Here is an 18,522-nt window from a genome sequence, read left to right as displayed (position 1 = left end):
AACGAACTGGGGAGGAGGGTGGAGAAAACAGTGCAACAATGAATGAATGAAAACCCAAAATCTCTGTAAATGTTCATTAAAACTAATAAAATTTTTTAAAAAAAGAAAGAAGAGTATGAGGGTAGGAGAGCCAGAGAAACCTAGAGAGACAGCAAGAGAAATGCTTAGGGTAACAGGAAGAAAGAGAAGAGGGATGAAAGAGAAGAAGGGAAGGAAAGAGGCTGGAAGGCAGGATGGGAGAGGTGGAGAAGAAGAAGAGCAAGAGAGGGGGAAGGAGAAGGAGTCAAAGAAGAAGGAGAAACAAATTAAGAAAGAGAGAGTTCCGGAGAAAGAAACTGTTACACATGTTGAGTGCACTAACTCAGTTCCACAAGGACAGATACTGTATAAAAACATTAGTGTAGAATTAGTATGAGAATCCAAGGGGGAGGGGAAGGGTGAAGCAGAGGGGTGAGGATGTGCTGGGAGGGGGGATTAATCATGGTGTCGCACAATTTGATGAGTGAGGGCATGAGGGAAATGGGAAGGATCTGGTGTGAAAAACAATGTATTTGAATTTTGTAAATAAACTAGTATAAAAAAGAAAAAGAAAATGTTAGAGAGCAAAAGATCCAAGTTAAGAGAGAGACACAGAGTCAAAGGTGAATTGAGATCCAGAGAATGGAGGTAGAGAAGCAGGGAGGAGGAAGGACCCTCAGGGAGAGGGGCAGACACCAAGGGTGGGAGGGACAGATACCTGGAGAGAAAGAGGACAGGAACCCAACGGTCATCCAGAGAGTAGGACAATGACCCAATATGAGGACGGAGACAGAGAAAAAGAAATCCACTGTGGAGGGTGGAGCTGAGAGTAATAGAGACTCAGACAGAGAGATGGACAAAGACAGAGAAAGAGGACAGAAGCTGCAATGGGGCAGATAAAGACCCAGAAGGTGACACAGAGAAAACATAGAGACAAGGAAAGGTCAAATGGAGGCAGAGATTTGAGGAAGGCAGTCAGAGAGACACGCAGAAGGAGGCCAGGAGCTGGAAGCAGAAGTACATTAATATTTGTTGAAACCTGCTCTGGGCTAGCCACTTTGGCATGTATTTATTCCATAGCTCCAGAAGAAGCGACTGCAGGTATAAAAGGTATTATACTGGAGGTATAAATATGAGTGAGTTATATATGAGAGGCCTGAGGATAGGGGAGGAGACAGACATATAATGGGATGATACCCTATGCCCACTGCCTTTGAGTACATCCAACTCATGGGGACACCCCCCCACCCCGTCGTGTTTCCAAGGTTGTAAGTTTAAACAGGAAGCTATTGCTTCTTCTTAATCCTGTGAAGCAGTTGGTGGATTCCAACTGTTAGCAGCTCAATACTTCACTATGAAACCATCAGGGCTCCTAACTATGTGGGAGGTGTTAAAATGAAAGTAGGACATGAAACATGCTCACCATGGCTAATGAAGTCAGGATGCCTCAGTTCATCATATGACAGCAATTGTTTTGTGCAAGGACATATAGAAGGAAATCATAGGCTCTTCTCCTATTGCCACAAGCAGGATTTGTTTATTTGGTGAGGGGTTTTTTTTAAAGTAGATGTGCATTCTCAACAAATGAGATATGTGGAATCTACCACTGAAATCAAGGATAAGGTTGCAGTGGTTAACCTTGCAATGGATCTGCTCTGATAAACTCATCGTCTTGTGTACTGTTGAGTCAGAACCAACTCAGTGCTTCAGTGTGTTGTCACAGGCAGTAAGTTATACAGGAGGAGATTGCCTATCCTTCTCCCACAGAACAGCTGGTGGAATTGAACCATGTAGCTTTGGGATTGCAGCACAGCTTCTTAATGCTAGGCCACCAGTCATAGACTATATCAAATATCTTCTGATCCTTTTCCCAAACTGCAGTGGGTGTGTGAATAGTGACAGCACTGGGCTGACCAGGAAAAATAAGTACTAGGAATATGGTCAATGAGGAGAATCTGGTGGAGAGAAAAAGAAAGAATTAGTTAAATACCAGGGAGTTGCCATGAAAGGAAAGCACATGTGGGAATTGAAAAATCTTATCATGAATATTAAGCCCTGCTCAATTCTCTAGGCTCTTCAGTGACCCTTTTCCCCATTCCTATAACCACTGCACACTGACCTCAGGTTCAGCATTTCTGAGTAGCAAAGACTAATATTAACCTATGATTGTGGGTACTTTGGAAGTACCCACACCACCCACCACCCCAGGAATCATCCTCACTGTGGCTGAGAGGGAGATACTAACCTTAGGTGTTACGGGCAGAGCCACAAGTTATAGAGGGAATGTCAGCCAAGGTTTCATTTGAAAGAACAGAATTAAAGAAGGTTTCATTACAGAAAGTTCCATCTAAAAGTGTGAGTGTTGGGTAACCAGAGGGGATAGGCAATAATCCTGAGTCAGGATCAGCCATAGACTCAGAGGCAGAACGGACGGAGAGTCTTGTTGAGGGTGTTGCTCTTGGCTCTGCCAACTGAAAGCAGCCTCACCTTTCCTTCTTCTTAGCTGAGAGACTCTCTACTAATACACCAGATCTTGGAGGCAGGGGATATTGTTGATGTAGCCTGTACAGGGCAGCCTCTGAAGCGATGAAGAGCAGAAAGTTAATCTAGAAGGGCAGGTGGAATACACCCTGGGTTCAAATCCTTGCTCTGAACCTACCAACTGTGTGATCATGAACAAGTCATAGCAGTTCTTGTTCTTTCATCTATAAGGAACTGCTAATAATAACAACCCCTCTGGCACTAGCAAGTGAGGATTGCAGGGGAGTGATACACACAAAAGGGGCTCTGATGACCTAGGGGTTAGAACCTATACTATTATTCCAAAAGTATATGGGTTGAATCCACCAGATATTCCTCAGAAGGATGGGCAGTCTCCTCCTATGTGATTTACGGCCTCTGAAAACCCTCTGGAGAGTCAGCTATGAGTCACTTCCAACTCAAATGCACACAACAAAACAATAGACACAAAGTCCTTTATGAAGCACAAGTTGTGGCTGACATTGATAAGAATGGGAGTCCCAGAGCACTTCCCTGTGCTCATGTGAACCTATACCTGGACCAGGAGGCTGTTGTGCAAGCAGAGCAGAAGAACACTGTATGATTTAAAATGAAGAGGGGAGTGTGTCCACCACAACAAGATAAAGGTAAACAACCCAATTGCAAAATGGGCACAGGATATGAACAGACACTTCACCAAAGAAGACATTCAGATGGAGAACAAACACAGGAAGAAGTGTTTAAAATCCCTAACTCTAAGAGAGATGCAAATCAAAACGACTATGAGATATCATCTCACCCCAGTAAGAATAGCAAAATTTAACAAAGCAGCAAGCAACAAATGTTGATGAGGTTGTGGAGAAACTGGAACCCTTATTCACTGTTGGTGGGAGTGTAAAATGGTGCAACTACTATGGAAGGCAATATGATGATTTCTTAAAAAGTTGGAAATAGAAATAGCATTTGACCCACCAGTTTCACTACTGGGAATATACCCTAAAGAAACCAGAACTTCCATCCAAGCAGATATATGTACACCCATGTTTATTGCTGTTTTTTTTTTTTTTACAATAGCAGAGTTGGAAACAGCCCAAGTGCCCATCGACAAACAAATAGAGAAACTGTGATATCTTCACACAATGGATTATTATGCTGCACTGAAAAACAAAGGACTCATGAACTAGTATACAAAATGGGTGACCATGGAAGATATTATGCTGAGTGAAATATCTCAAGTCACAAAAAGACAAATACTGTATAAGGTCACTGTTATAAAACAGAACTGATACCAGGGTTGAGAGGAAACTAAGAAAAGAGGAGATAAATAATGTACATGGCATTGAAACAGATGAGGGAGAGAACTGTATAAAAGGAACATATGATTAGATATTATTGGCATGACAAGAGTCCAGAATAAGAGTTGCATGGTAAAGTGGTTCGGGGTGGGTAGATGAGGGACTGTGTAACAATGAAAGAACTTTTTTTCCAAAGAAAAAAACGAACTGGGGGTGATGGAGGACAGGGAGGAAAATGTGTTACGATGAATGAGTGGAAATTTAAAAAAGAAGAAGAAGAAGATGTTCAAACCTGTTAATACCAAATAAAGTATACATTTTCTAAAAAAGAAAAATAGAGAAGGAATGTGTCAGGGTTTTATTCTCTCTATATTCATATTTAATCTGTATGCTGGCAAATTATTCGTTAATTATTCAGGATTGGAGGGAGACTCATAATAACCTGCATTACGCAGAAGACACAACCTTGCTTGCTGAAAAGTGAGGAGGATTTGAAGCACTTGTTGCAGAAGATCAAAGAATGCAGACTTCAGCATGGATTGCATCTCAATGTCAAGAAAACAAAGATTCTTACCACTGGACTGATAGGCAACATCATGATGAATAGAGAAGAGATTAAAACTGTCAACAACTTCATCTTGCTTGGATCCACAATTAACACTCTTAGTACCAGCAGTCAGCAAATATGGAGATGCATGGTACTGGGAAAATCTGCAGTTAGGGACCTCTCTAAATAATTGAGGAGTAATGATGCCAGTTTGAGGACTAAGGTGCATCTGATTCAGACCATAGTCTCTCACTTACTATGCATCTGAAAGCTAGACAATGAATAAGGATGACAGAAGAGAAATTGACGCCTTTGAGCTGTGGTGTTGGAGTATAGCACTAAACATCCTATGCATGGCCAAAAGAACAGACAGATATGTCTTGGAGAGGCTGCAACTGGAATGCTCTTTGGAGGCAAGAATGATGAGGCTTCGCCTCACATACTTTGGACATATTGCTAGGAGGGGCTATTCCTTGAAGAAGGACATGATGCTGGGAAGGGTAGAAGGTTAGCAAAGGAGAGGAAGACCCTCTACCAGGTGGATTTATACGGTTACTGCTGAAATGAGCTCTTGTGTGTCAGAAAGTGTGAGGATGGCACAGGATAGAACAGGGTTCAGATCTTTTGTTCATAGGGTCACTATGAGTCATGCTTGACTCAACAACACCTAACAACAACACTCCATAGATAATAGTAAGCAGTATTTCTGTTGTCACTGATTTTTGTGTGAAGTGCTAATACTGATCTTCTAACTTGCTTCTGAGACTCACATGTCCCAAGTATGCACGTCTGATCAAAGGATTCAGGTCATATTCATTTTGCTAGAGGCCCTGGCATGCTATCTGTTTGATCCTGAGGCCCCCTAGGAGTGGTACCTTGCCATGTGCTTGTAGGTAACCATGGAAACTGTCTGCCTTCATCAGGTGACTATAAGCAAGTCAGCTACAGTCTGAGGAGGAGGAGGAGAGAGGTTGAGAATAAAGACTTTTTTTATAAGTCAGGTTAAGCAAAATCTATACTCCAGACTTGGGGTTAAATATTTTTGATCTCTTAAGAGAGTTATTATGCAGCTTTATATTGGAGACTCTCTCCTTCTTAAGCTTTCAAAGCACACAGTTTCCTCACAGTGCAAGGCAGTGTTGGGGACTTTGTTACTCTACTTGTTGGCTTCCAATTAAACTCTCCCCCCACTCCTAATAAGTTCTTTAAGAGTCATTTTCAACTGAAAAGTCTCCCCAGCGTCCACTCCTCTGAAGCTTTGGTTCAGGACTAGACTTTGTTGTGATCAAAAAAGAGGAGGTCTACAGATTTAATGGAGAGGGATATGGTTCCTATAAATTGCTCTTCCTGCATCGCTCATCACCCTCCCTCCAGTCAACATACCCTGATGTCCTAGTTCGTGTCTTTCCCCTTACAATAGCTGGTCTTGCCTTATTACCTGCTCTTTTTCTACAGTCTAATTCCATTCCTAGCTCTCACCCTTGGGCAAGCATCTCTGTGTTCCTATGCCACCTGAATTTATTCTGTCTGTCTGAGGAGAGTTCTTCTCAGAAGAACGAACACAGTTAACCCAGGCCTCTATTTCTTTATCTGTATCCTAACTTCAGCAGGTTCTAGGGCAAAACCCTCCTAAGGAAAGCCAGCAGTGGTTGAGGTTCAGGGAAGCAAGCTATCTTAGATCCAGAGGCAAGATTTGGAGTGAGCAATAAGAATGTCTAAAAAAAATGACATGAATAGCAATATTATAGTCCAAAGTGGGGAGTTTAAGAGTGTTCACCCTTGGTCTGGTTTCTGCAATCTTCTTGGTATTGATGGCCTGGGCCTGCAAGGTTGGAAGGCCAAATGAAGGTCTACAGGTGAGTCCTTCTCCAACGTAGAGCAGGAATGCAATATGGGAGGCAGTATTATCCCAGTCAGCAGCATAAACTGTGCTTGCAAAGCTTCAATCTTTGAGCTCAAAAAGTGGGGAAAATAACAAGATTCATGTGAGGATTTAAGTGAGTAAACAATATACGATCTTAACCTTGGTACCATATGATGATACCTCATGCAAAGTAAGCATTCAATACGTTTTAGCTATGATAATGATTTAAAAACATTTTATTCTTCAACAAAGTTCCATAATGTTTCCTACTAGGTAGTTTCTAGATATGACAGAGCAGAGTTGCTTCTCCTGTCTTTTTAAAATAACATACCGATGAAAAATTACAGACTGTTAGAGAAGTGATGGTTATTCTTTGGACTGTTTCTACTAATCATAGGGCTTGGTTGTAATCATCGACCCAGGACAGGAACTATCAATATGCAACCCACCCTAATATTTTAAGCAGCTTTCCTGGTGTGAATAGAGCAAAGATAATAGCATCTTTTCCTCCATCCCCAAGGAAAGGAAGGATTCTGAGGTTTCCTGAGATTTCAACACTGGGCTAGAACTAGGTCCTCTGAGTGCTAACAATTATCCTACACACTTCCTAACTTAGCTCAAAAATACCCACACTCTTGTGAGCAGGGTCAGAAGCACCTGATAATTTTGAAAAGATAATTCCCTCAAATGAGAAGTGAACCACCTAAGTAGTCATTATATGCACTCCCTCTTTCTCCCCACCAACCCCCACCTCACTGCAGAAGCCAAAGTATGATTTAATATATTTTAGGAACGAAAGTTCAAAATGTGAATTTCCTGTGTAGAGAAAAATAATCTGCCAGGAAACATTTAGGAAAAAGGCACAGCAGAACGATTAAATGTGTTCTAAGCTCTGTCCTTGGCCCTCTCCTCTGTTTTCCTTGACAATGTCATTCAAGCTCTGGCTCATGATGGAAGCTCACTCCCCCGCCTGTGGCTGCAGCCCTGGCCAGCTCTGCCAGGCTGGGCCTGCAGTCTCTACTGCCCACTGGAAGATCTGCCCACAACACCATAAAATCAATGTATCTCAGATTTTATTATGCATCTTAGAAGAAAATAACATCCATGTCTACTCAGGCAGCTAACCCCACCTCCATACTTCTTGCTGTGGAAACCATCTCTCTGTCTCTCTGTCTCTGTCTCTCGCGCGCGCTCTTTAAATCAGGGAGACTACCATCTTGCTAGGCATCCAGGCTTAAAACTGCTATGTCAGTTATCTCTGTGTTTTTTTAGAAGTCTCAGACACCTTTGAGAATTGGATAGAAGTAAACTATGAACTCTCTCCCCAGAAAATGATTATGTGGCTATTCACATAAATATTTGCTTGAGACTTCAGGGGATCTTCTGAGCTACCTTTAGTCTTTTATTTCCTAGTAAAACTTGTTCAGAAACCTTATTATGTTATTGAATTAATACAAATTTTCTTGGTATGTCCAAATTTCTTTATTTGGTATTTAGAATATAACACAATCTGACCAGTCTTATTTTTCTGGAGTAAATGGGCTGATAACATAAAGCACAATACTTGGCACACAGAGTTGTTAGCTGCCTCGAGAAGCTTCTGACGCATAACAACCTCATGCCCAACAAAATGAAAAGCTGCTTATCCTTCAACATCACCATGGTTAGTTGCCAGGCCTTTTTCTCACTTGCTTCCATCTGAAAACTCCATTGAAAACAGTTCAGCCTCTGAGCAGCAAGAAAACCTCAACAGAGAGGTACTAGTTATATTTGAGATGCATCATCTGGGAACCAAGTAGATACTCTACTGAACCACAATTGCCCACTCCCATGGGGAAGGGGAAGGATGAAGGAGATGAAGTCTTTCTTAGTTTTCCTAGTCAGAAAAGGAATATTTTTCTGAACTTCAATCGTTGTTTGGTGTTTTTTTTTCCTGTACTTGTCTTAATGTCATTTACCGGTTTATTTTTTAAATGGATCCTATTTATTTGCATGTCTAATCTCCTTTATAGAACTTTAAACTCCTTGAGGATAAGACCTGGTTGGTTCATTTATATCTCACAATGCCTTGCAAACAGGAATGTTGACATTAGAGTTAGTCCAGGCCTTATATACGATCTCAAGGACACTCCCATGTGGAGTCTTGATCTGCTCAGCTGACAGGATTGCTACTTCCTGGAGAAATGAAATTGAGATGACCTTTGAAAACTGTTTCCCTCGTGATTGGGCCCCGCAGTTTGAATTTCTCCACTGGTTACTCAGAATTAGGGGATTTGGATTCTCTCAGAACTCGACATCAGCTGTGGAAAAGATTTCCCAGTGCTGATGTAATTTTTTCTTTTTAAAATTTTATTATTATTATTACTAATTTAAATGAAAATTTACAGAGACTTTGGATTTCCATTCATTCATTGTTGCACTTTTCTCCCTCCCGCCTCCCCCCACCCAGTTCACTGTTCTCTTTGAAAGTAAAAGAAAAATTCTTTCATTGTTATACAATCCCTTCCCCCACGTCCACTCCACTATACAGCCTTCGTTCTGGACTCCTGGCATGACAATAATATCTAATCACATATCCCTTTTAAACAGGTTTCTCCCTCATCTGGTTCAATGCAGTATACATTATTTATCCCATCTGTCTCAGTCTCTCCCCAACCCCAATGTCAGTCCTGTTTTACAACAGTGGCACTATGCAGTATTTGTCTTTTTGTGACTGAGACAGTTCACTCAGCATAATGTTCTCCAGGGTCATAAATACCCATTTAAATACTCATTTTGAATAATATTGCATGGGTTCCTTATTTTTCAATGAAGCATAGTATTCCATTATGTGAATATACCACAGCTTCACTATCCATTCATTTGTTGATGGGCACTTAGGTTGTTTCCAAATCTTTGCTATTGTGAACAAAGTCACAATAAACATGAGTGTGTATTGATGTATTTTTTAAAAAAACAACAATAAGACTTGTTCACAGAGAGGATTATACAGAGATAAGAACAGCAGAATAAGGATATAAAATGAAATTCTCATTAAATACTAAGCAAAATCACATCAAAATTCCAGGAAATAAAATATATTTACTGATTATTAATCCAGTTTAAATACACATTGAAGGAGAAAAGAAATCAGTATTTTTTCTTTTTCTCAGACAGAGAATTGTAGAATAAATGTTAATAATAAATTATGAGGAACAAGAGAAAAAGAAGCAGCAATTATTTAGAAATTGGTATGCTTTGGACATTTGGGGCATACTATCCCAATTAATCCAATGAAGATACATTATCTTCCTTACATACTACTATTCCTCACTGCCATTAAACCAGTCCCATCTAATCATGACACTGTCATCACCCTTGAGTCAGATCTCATAGCAATCGCCATGGGGTTTATGAGTCTGCAAATATTGATGAGAGGAGCTTGCATTGCCTTCCTAGAACTGACTCATTACTGACCCTCCACTGGGTTTGTTATTGACCCTCCAGTGTGCTTTATAGGAAGAGATTGCTCATCTTTCTCCCTCAGAGCCACTGGTGAATTCAAACCACCAAAGATGTTGGCCTTTGAGTTGGAATTTCAGCTCCCCACAAATTATGCCACCAGCTGGCCCTGTGGGAAGAAATTGTCCATCATTTCCCCATGGAGCTGCTGATGGATTCCAAGCAGAGTTAGGCACTTCTGTTTAGCAGCTTGACACTAAGCTGCTGACTGAGGTCACCAGAGATCCTTATCTTCCCTACATGGGTAACTAAATACAGGTTATACAGAGTAAATCATGGCATTGGGATTAAAATTCAATCCTGTCTACCATATTTTTCCACATGAATAACACATGTTATATATTTGGGGTTTTTTTTTCCAAACCACACAACCTATATGCACACTGTGTGAGTTATTAACAAGGAATATTCTTTGCTGGAAGATATCCAGAAGCTAAATTCCACAGTTTTCAATGGGCTCCCAGTTCTAAAAAAATGCTTAAGATTCCAGAATAGGCCATGCTCTTCACACATACTCCTACCAGCTGCTTGATATTAGGTCTTCACATGGATGGAAGGCCAAGGACTCAAGGAAGAGACCAGAAAGAAAGAAAACTTAAAGCAGCTTTATTAAGGGGGCTCCTGGGCAAGATTCCTTGGTCTGGACAGAGAAAGAGAGACCAGGGGAAATCCCATACCCAGGGTGGGTTGGGGCAGGTTTTCATAGCAGAGTCTTCAGGGAGGGAAGAGAGGGACACCAGGTGAGTGAGGCCGTTCACTCCCTTTATTGACATGTCCTATTCTTTGAATCATTTATTCTCCCCCTTGACCTTTAACCTAACACTTTGAACCAACTCCTTGCTTATTATTACTGTCAGTGGTGGTGCTATCAAGTCACATTCCTAGTGATCCTAAGAACAACAGATTGAAACCTTGTCCTAGCCTGTGCCATCCTCACAATCTCCACCAAGCTCAATCCTGTTGAAGTCACTGAGTCAATACATCTCATTAAGAATCTTCTTCTCTGTCATTGACCCTCTATTTTTCCAAGTCCCTTACTTATCTTCCTCAAAGAGCATACCTCGTCACATATGGCATCACCACAAAAACTGAGAAGGGGGTGGGAGATCATATTGATTTCAAAGTGTTAGGTGATCTTGTCCCAAGTTGTTTGCCTTCACATCTAGCTGTAAAAAAAAAATAGAAATTACAGACAGATAAATTTATGGCATATGGCTGTATGCCAGGGCTGTACTATTTATCCATTACATTATGGTATAAAACAGCACAGTTTTACATGATGTATTGGATTTTGTTTTTAGCATGTTTTTTTTTGTACTGAGAGTTAGACATGTGTTATTTCCTTTGATCTTTAAAACAGCCTTGTAACACCACAGTTACATAAACAGATACAAAACTGAGATTTCCATTAAGCAACTGTTTCCCAGGACTTGCAGTTGGTAATGAACATTTAATAAATGGAACCCAAGGCTATCAAGAATTTCAACGTTTCAACTGTTACTTTCTGCTGACTCTCCATGAGGTTGTACGCCACCATGCAGTTTGTAAGCCTATCATGTGACAGGTTTACAAAGAGCCAGCTACAAAATTCCTATAAGCAGTACTTAGCATAATGTTTTATACACAGAAACAGAATGAAATGAAACTATGTTGACAAATCTCTTTACTTATAAATGTCAGTGTGATAGGCTACAAACATACTGAAAATGGCAGAGGTGACTTTTTATTCACCCTGTGAACAAGAACTGAAATTTCCCCCTAGTTTGTCAGAGCCTTCTATTTCCTGTAACAATGCGGAACTCATGAAATCAGGATCCCAAGGTGAGATGTTTTTCTCTCGCTGAAAGTACAGATGAGTCAGATGCTGTCACTGTGGCTGGAGACAAGTAGGTAGGTAGGCACATCCGCCTTCCTGAACAGCTTGCTGCTCAACTGTTTCCTCAGTCCCTGGAAACCACTAATCTTCATTCTGTTTCTATGGATTTGCCTCTTCCGTACATCTCCTGTAAATGGAAACATATGATCCATGGTCTTGTGTGTCTGGCTTTTTTAACTGAGCATAATGTTTTCAAGAATTATCCATGCTATAACATTTATATGATTCCTTTTATAGATGAGAAAAGTAAGACACAGGGAAGCCAAAGAATTTGTTCAAGGTCATAGAGGTGATGCCTGGCAATACCAGGGCAGTTAACCATTTGTGTTGTGTTGAAAGGTCCAGGGTTTGAATCCACCAGCTGCTTCTAGGGAGAAAGATGATCAGTCTCTTGCTAAAGATTTACAGCCTCGGCAATCTGATGGAAAGTCTCTGTGAGTTGGAATCAACTTAATGACAGTGGGATTTTGGATCTGCCTATTGTTATTAGGTGCCTTTGAGTCGAGTACCGCTCACCTATGAACAACAAATCAGAATCCTGTCCTGTCCTGTGCCATCATCACAACCCCTGACACCCAGCACTGAAAATCCTATGTCATTGGAGACTTCTCAGTCCTGGGCAAACCAAGACAGGTGGTCGCTCAAATTGACATTTAATATCTAGTCTATCTGGGATACAAACTGAAATGGTTTGTGTGATAGGTACAATGTTATTTATGTAAAGCCAAGTCATCTATATATCACAGAATAGTGTAGAAAAATTTGGCATTATCTCAATATCCTTTAGATGAATTTCTGTTCTCTTTCTATTTATTTCTCCAATTCAGAAGGTTGGAGCTGACTCTATAGCACCTAACAAAAACAACTATTTTAATATTGCCCAGAGTGCTCCTCAGAGGCAAGGATGGAAAAGCATAATTTGGGCGTGTTGTTCAGAGGGGCTATTCCTTTGAAAGGGAGATTATGCTTGGAAAGGTAGAGGGTCAGTGAAAGAGGAAGACTCTCAATGAGATAGATTGACTCAGTGACTGCAACAATAGACTCAAGTATATCAGAGATGATGAGGATGGCACAGAATTGGACAGGGTTTAGGTCTCTTGCTCATAGAGTCACTATCAGACATACTGTTCTCAACAGCACCTAACAACAACAAAAATGTTGTTAGGTGCCAGTTGATTTTTTACTCATAGAGACGTGTTATGCTAGAGTTGAACTAGTCCATAGGTCTTCTATGCTATAATCATTACAATCTTTACACATTTCATTGTAATACTTTGTCTTCCTGAGCTATCCTTTTGAAATCTGTGTACCCCTGTAGCTACACCACATTAAAGAGTAACTTCATCCTGACGTTTGTTTTGGTCCTTATCTCGTTATTTTAATACTCTTTTGTTTTCTTCCTGTATATTGTCTTGCCACAATTCATCTTGTCATTAGTGTTCAGTGTGGCATATCAATTCTCGATGATGTTGTTGTTATGTGCTGTAGAGTCATTTGCGACTCATAGCGACCCTATGCACAACAGCCCTAAACCCTGCTCTATCCTGCGCCGACCACACTGCCTCCAACACATCCATCCCGATTACCCCAGTCACCGAATCAATCCATCTCATAGAGGGTCTTCCCCTCCTGCGCTGTCCCTCCACCCTCCGAAGCATGATGTCCCTCTCCAAGGACCCATCCCTCCTGGCAACATGTCCAAAGTATGTAAGATGAAGCCCCAGAATCCTTGCCTCCAAGGAGCAGCCTGGTTTAACCTTCTCCAGGATGAATCTGTTTTCTTGGCAGTCCAGGGTACATTCAATACTCTTCTCCAGCACCACAGCTCAAAGGCATCAATTCTCCTTCTATCCTCCCTCATTGTCCAACTCTTTGATGCATTACAAAGACCATGAACTATATCAGACACACCTTAGTCTCCAGAGAGACACCATTGCTCTTCAGTACTTTACAGAGGTCCCTAACAGCAGACTTTCCCATCGCAATACGTCTTTTAATTTCCTGGCTGCTGGTGCCAAGAATGTTAATTATGGAGCCAAGCAGACTAAAGATGTGAACAATATCTATCTCTTCACCATCCATCCTGATGCTGCTAATTGGTCCAGGGGTGAGAATCTTTGTCTTCTTGACATTCAGCCTCAATCTATATTGAAAGCTGCACTCCTTGACCCTCTGCAGCAAGCACTTCAAGTCCTCCTCAGTTTCAGCAAGCAGGGTTGTGTCATCTGCATAATGCAGATTGTTGATAGATCTTCCGCCAATCCTGATGCAGCATTTCTCCTCATAGAGCCCAGCCTCCCAGATGATCTGTTCTGCATACAGGTTGAAAAGATATGGAGACAGGACACATCCCTGGCATATGCCCTTCCCAGTTTTGAATCATGCAGTGTTTCCTTGCTCTGTTCTGACAACTGCCTCTTGGTCCAAGTATAGGTTTCACATTAGCACGATCAAGTGTTCTGGTATTCCCATTCTTCTTGGAGTCAGCCACAGTTTGTTATGGTCCACACAATCCAACGCCTTTGCATAATCAATGAAGCACAGATGGACATTCCTCCGGCCTGCTCTGCTTTCAGCCAAGATCCATCTAACTTTAGCTACAATATCCTTAGTACCACGACCCCTTCTAAACCCAGCCTGGACTTCTGGCAGTTCTCTGCTGATATGCTGTTCCAGTTGTTTTTGGATAATCTTCAGCAGAATCTTACTTGCATGTGAAATCAAGGATATTGTTCTATAGTTTCCAATCTCTAAATTCAGGTGGGGTATTTCCAAGGTCATAGTTTGGCTCTTACGGACTTATTTTTATTTTTTTCAGCTGCAGCTTACATCTGAGAAACTGCTGATCTATTCCGCAGTCAGTCCTAGTCTTGTTTAGCTGATGATATTGATGAGATGATGATGAGCTTCTCCATCATTTCTTTGCACAAATTTAGTCTATTTGAGTCCTGTGTATTCTACATATATTATTGTTGTGTACCATCAAGTTGGAACCAACCCATAGCTGACTCTCTAGTGGGTTTTCAGAGGCACTTACTCACACAGAAGGAAATTGCTCCATCCTTCTCCTGTGGAACAGCTGGTGGATTTGAACTACATGCCTTTGGGATTGTAGCTTATTGTCACTAGGCCACCAGAGCTCCCTATTCTACACGTGTAGTCACTTTATGCTGTTGAATAAAAGTATCTGTAATGAATAAGTCCTTCATCTTGCTAAATTCTATTATGCAATCATCAGCACTATTTCTTTTTTTTTTAAGTCAGTAAACAATGTTTTACTGAAACATTTCATAACACAGAAAATCTGTCTGACGTGTAGAGTTACTGTCTTACACAAGAAGGACAGACCCATTTTCAAAGACCAATAGGAATATAATAAATATGGCGTTTACATACTAATTTGTACACAGAAACTGCCCCATGGCCATAAAAATTTATATTTAACAGTGCAACATATAATTTAATCATCTGATTTGACGGGTTTTTCTTACTAAACACAAATAATTAGCTAGTTGTAATATACATATATAATATATTTTTTATGTATTTAGATATTCAACAATCTGTACAGTTTCTAAACATAAAACTCCTAAAAGGCACAATTGTCTATACAACATGTACAAAATGACTGGAGTAGACACAAAACAACAATTATTGGTCAAAAGTTCATGATTGCACAAAGATTAGTAACGTCAATTTATGTCAGAAAAATGTGCTTTAAGGAAAGGAGGGTTTTCAAAAAACCTTTAAGTGTTATATTAAAAAAACCCCTAAAATCAAAACAAACAAAAAAAAAACAAACCCCAACCTAACTAATAAAACCCACTAGGTGGCTATGACAAGCCGGTCCTCATCGTCATCACTGCTTGCGTCACTGAAATGCACTGTGGCCTGCCTTCGAGGAGGGGCTGTGGGTCGGCGGACCCGCCTGTGTGGGGAGAGGGTCTGGGGGCCTGGGGGCCTGGAGGGCCCATCCAGATGCATGCCCGGCTGGGACTCTGCTGTGGACGGGAGTTTATGCCCCAGTGTCACACACTATTTCTATTGCACTATTTCTTTTTTCTTTAGATTTTTATTTATTCTTTTTTCTTTTTTAAATTTTCTACTACTTTATTTAGAATATTTTGTTTCAAGAATGAATTATTTCAATTTCCCTCACCCTTCCCCATCAAAGTGTACAGCCCCATGATTAATAACCCTCCTGCACATCTTTACCCCTTTGCTTCCAATCTCTCCCACCTCTCCTACCCTTCTTGGATCTTTATATTCATTCTATAATAATAGTTTTATACAATATTTTTCCTTGTGGGACTGAGTTAGTTCACTCAGCATAATGCTCTCCAGTCCCTCCCAAGTTAGGTAATAATTTACAAAATCATTGGTCCTGCATGCTGCGTAGTATTCCATTATGTGACTGTACCATAATTTCTCAATCCATTCATTTGTGGATGGACATTTGGGTGGTTTCCAAGTCATTGCGATAGTGAATAATGCTGCTATGAACATTGATGTACAAATCTCTGTTTGGGCCTCAGTTTTCATTTTCTCAGGGTATATTCCAAGTTCCAGCTTTAGTTTGCTTGGCTACACAGTCAACACTCTTCGCACCAGTAACCAGGAAGTTAAAAGACATATTGCCATGGGAAAGTCTGCTATTAGGGACCTCTCCAAAGTACTGAGGAGCAATGGTGTCTCTCTGTAGACTAAGGTGCGTCTGATACTGGCCATGGTCTTTGCGATCACTTGTTATGCATCAGAGAGTTGGACAATGACCAAGGAGGATAGAAGGAGAATTGATGCCCTTGAGCTTTGGTGCTGGGGAAGAGTATTGAGAGTACCATGGATTGCTAAGAAAACAAACAGATTCATCCTGGAAAGTGTTAAACCGGGCAGCTCCTTGGAGGCAAGGATTCTGAGGCTCCGTCTAACATACTTTGGACTTGTTGTAAGGAGGGACCGGTCCTTGAAGAGGGACATCATGCTTGGTAGGGTGGAGGGACAGCGCAGGAAGGGAAGGCCCTCTATGAGGTGAATTGATTCAGTGACTACGGTAATCGGGGGATGGGTGTATCGGAGACGGTGCGATTGGCACAGGACAGAGCAGAGTTTAGGGCTGTTGTCCATAGGGTCGCTATGGGTCGCAAGCGACTCGATGGCACATAACAACAACAACAACATATTCCAAGTAGTGGAATAGCTGGGTCATATGGAATTTCTATGTTCAGCTTTTTGATGAAGTGCCAAACTGCCTTCCAGAATGGTTGCACTATTTCTATTACTACCAAGTCCTAATTTTCTAACTACTGATCCTTCTTTAGGGGGCTTTGGTGCTGTAGTCCACAGGAAATTGTGCTGTTAACCCAAAGGCAACACTTCTCAGGCAGGTCTAATACACCAATAGTTCCACAGAAGAAAGATAGGCAATATCCTCTCATTTAATTTACAGCCTCCTAAAAACTCACTGGAGAATTAGCTGTGAGTCAGTTCTGACTCAACAACAATGAGTTTGGATGTTGGTGTTTTGGTTTTTAGTTGTTTTTTTTTTTATTTATACTGGTTTTACATATAAAGTTTTTACACATTGTTTTCACACCAGCTCTTTCCCCTTTCTTTTACTCATCCCTCCCTCCACCCATCAAATTTTGAGACTTTACTTGATTTCCAACTTTTTCATTCCAATGACCAGTAATTATAAATGCATCTTGAGTGCATGTTTGATTAATGTCAGACTGCAGAAGTGGGTAAAACTCTTACATTTCTTCCTGTTTAGTGTTTGGTTGGTCAGCAGATTTGAATAATAATCTATTACTTGATCTTCCTTATAGCCATATGAGTATTATCTTATCACTGATAGCATCATATCTCAGGACAGATCTTGACATGATCTTCTTTTACAGTGAATGTGACTCCTCTCCTATCCAATTGTCCAGAAAGCCAAGCCAGATTCAGAGGAGGACATGTACAGAGATAACATTGCTTATGTCAGGTGAATCTAAACTGAAAGCAAAGAAATGTCAAGAGATGTTTACCTGTGTTTTATCAATTAACAAAGGCATATGTTTGGGTGGATCATAATAAGCTTTGGATTGTTGTTGTTGTTGTTATGTGCCATCCAGTAATCTGCAACTCATAGCAACCCTACATACAACAGCCATAAACTCTGCTCTATCCCTTGCCAATCTTATTGTCTCTGACATGCCCATCCCCATTACCCTAGTGACTGAATCAATCCTTATCATTAAGGGTCTTCCTCTCCTGTGCTGTCCCGCCAGCTTCCCAAGCAAGACAGCCTTTTCCAAGAACTGATTCCGCCTTGCAACATGTCCAAACTATGTGAGAGAGGCTTCAGAATCCTAGCCTTCAAGGACCAGCCTGGCTCTACCCTCTCTACATTGTGAAAAATGGAACTCCAGAACATTTATTTGTACTCACAAATAACCTATACCTAAGCCAGGAGGCAGTCACTTGACTAGAACAAGGTCATATTGCTTGGCTTAAAATCAGGAGGGATAGACATCAAGATTGCTTCACCACTTACTCAAGCTGCATACTGGGTACAAATCCAAGATAATGGACAATATGAAGAAGAGTACAACACCAGGGTTGAGGAAGAACAATTAACAATCTGAAATATATAGATGACAAACTTTTCTTGTTGAAAGCAAAAAAGACTTCCCGATGCATATCAAAGACAATAGCCTTCATTATGGATTATACCTCAGCCTAAAAAAACCAAAATCCTGACATCTGTACTGATCAGCAACATCATGACATATGGAGAAAAATCGCAAAGTCAGTAAGGACTTCCTGTGACTTGGAGTCACAATCAATAGTCTTCTAAGTTGTTGTTGTTGTTGTTATGTGCCGTCGAGTCATTTGCGACTCATAGCGACCCTATGCACAACAGCCCTAAACCCTGCTC

Source organism: Elephantulus edwardii, unplaced genomic scaffold (assembly GCF_000299155.1).
Source record: "Elephantulus edwardii isolate Elephantulus edwardi_28Jun2011 unplaced genomic scaffold, EleEdw1.0 scaffold00257, whole genome shotgun sequence".
Lineage (NCBI taxonomy): Eukaryota > Metazoa > Chordata > Mammalia > Macroscelidea > Macroscelididae > Elephantulus > Elephantulus edwardii.
The sequence above is the reverse complement of the archived record's forward strand: the minus strand, read 5'-3'. Positions refer to the sequence as shown.